The sequence below is a fragment of the Opisthorchis viverrini genome (genome assembly GCF_000715545.1).
Source record: "Opisthorchis viverrini unplaced genomic scaffold opera_v5_22, whole genome shotgun sequence".
Classification (NCBI taxonomy): domain Eukaryota; kingdom Metazoa; phylum Platyhelminthes; class Trematoda; order Opisthorchiida; family Opisthorchiidae; genus Opisthorchis; species Opisthorchis viverrini.
The window spans coordinates 2,985,450-2,987,697 of NW_008751678.1; positions in this window are offsets into that span (position 1 = coordinate 2,985,450).

Sequence of the window (2,248 nt, forward strand, 5' to 3'; positions counted from 1 at the left end):
TACAGGAACGCGTTCTAAAACTACGCATACTCTTTTGACTTACTTGATGCTTACATCGTATACGCATTTAACTCCATCATCAGCTTGACAAGTATATGCATATTGTCCATATTTTCAGAGTTCATCAGCTCTCCCCTGGGCTTATTTCTGGAGACACCACTGAATTTTACACAGCAAACATGTGGTGTATCATTTGAGGCTGACGTATCGATGGTAAATATGAGACTAGGTATTCGGACCTTCTGCAAGGTACACGCTAGGGTGCCAGTGCAGTCAGACATTAAAAATTATCCTCTGTATGATAATCCACCTTTGAAAAAGAAACGGAAGGCAAATTTTTCGCCGATTTGTTATGGAAATCAGCATATCTATCAAGGCCATCCTACATCTACTTCGAGTAGTCATATTGTCTTTCCTTGTTGTCACATCTCTTCCTCAAGCAACGGTAACGTTTCAGATATCTATCCTATGAACTTGTCTGAATTTACTCACCTCCTAATAACTACACGCCCTCCAGGTCCTGTGATAATTGTTAATCGGTAGCTACCACAAGGTACTTCTTGTGCAAATTTGGGTGATTCCTGATGTTTGTAAGCATCGTGACAGCACATATATCCGTAGGCGGTTTCCACGGCCGAATATCAGCTTATTAATGATCATTTGTTCAGGCTTGTCCTTATTCGGCACTGTGAACCACGGTCAGATATTAATGGAGCAATCACCTCCTTGGAAGCTCTCCTTGTTTGTTGAGAACCTTGTTTTGCCAACAAAAACCATAGACTGTAAGAAACCCTATGTGGCGAATCAGTTATTTGATCTCCTTGAGGAGAAAAACTCCACCACCATTAATATGACGGGCTTGATGTAATTCAGAACACACGTTAAATCATTCCCAAGATCACCCTGAAAGAATGAGATTAAGACGCTGGAGAGCTCACAACAGTGTTTCCTGTCGGGCGAGTTGAGGTATGTGATCAAACTCGAGGATTAAAAGTCTTCGAAATAACTGTCTGGCGCTAAGCGCGGAGTTATTGTTTGAGACACTTTTGACAGACATTCAGTAGATTTACAGCTAGACAACGTTTCAACATTAACACAGCGTATCGTCAGGTTATGTGCCTAGGTAACAAGGCTATTCTAGTCTACAGTAACCAAGCAAGATCAGGGCCGAATTGGGTTAAAAATGTTGTGGGTTGTTAAGCTTTGGGACCGATGGGTAATAAAGAATCTTAGATGAGTTTGAGCCGAGTTTATTGTCTGCCTTTCAGTCAGTGCGAGGATTCGACTTTAATGTCGTTCGCAGTTCCTCCTGGCCTGTGTAGGTAGGACATTGCTATAACAGCTGGATAAGAGGGTTGATTATGTGGATTTGAAGCCTATTGGTCCTTGTGACACTGGATGGATGGATACTGGATGGTGAGAGAGCTTCTGTAAGCGTTTTCACGTGAAACGCTCGATAAACACATTTGCAGACCAATATGGCTTGCATCCCAGCTAGTAATTTGTTCAACTGTTACGTAATTAGGCTAAGTTTATGAGCTTACTTTGTCTGTGAGTATCATTGGAAGGAAACGTATACGGGATTCTGGTTACCAAGACAGTGTTTTCCGCTCACAATATCGATGCGTCGCGCATACAGTAGAGGACAGAATCTAGGCTCTAATTCAGGGTTGGGGGCATCGTACGATGAGATAAGATAAGTGGAGCATAACCCGGAGTATGAGACAGGAGGGGCGAGATAACTTTGGATTTACTACTCAGTGTATTGTTGTAGGACTAGGACGAAACACGGAATGAATTTGTTTGGGCATTTAAACGTTTGTCGTTGCCATGGGGATCCAGATTCAGCAACAAGTATTTCTTCAACTAACTTCTTTTTGAGAAGTCTGGCAGGAACAATCTCTACTAAGCACATAATAGCTCGGATTGAACTTGATATGTATTTGTAAGTTGCCATGCCTAGAGAAAGCCTAGTGTTGGATGTTGTGCGGCTTTACCGGTTGATTTTCGTGAGTGTTTGCGCACAGGTTCTGATGTCCGTCCGAGAAATTAATCAGAGATTGCAGATACGCCTTCGTCAAAATTTTGCGTCTCAATGGGATGGATAACGATGAGACGTTATAGCCTGCTAGATAACATTCAATGTAAGTTTCATCCTGCCAAAAATTTCAACTTTGGTGAAAAACCGAGAAGCCATGTTATATGGTAACTTTCAAAGTCTTCCGCCTGCTATTCTGTCACTGATTGA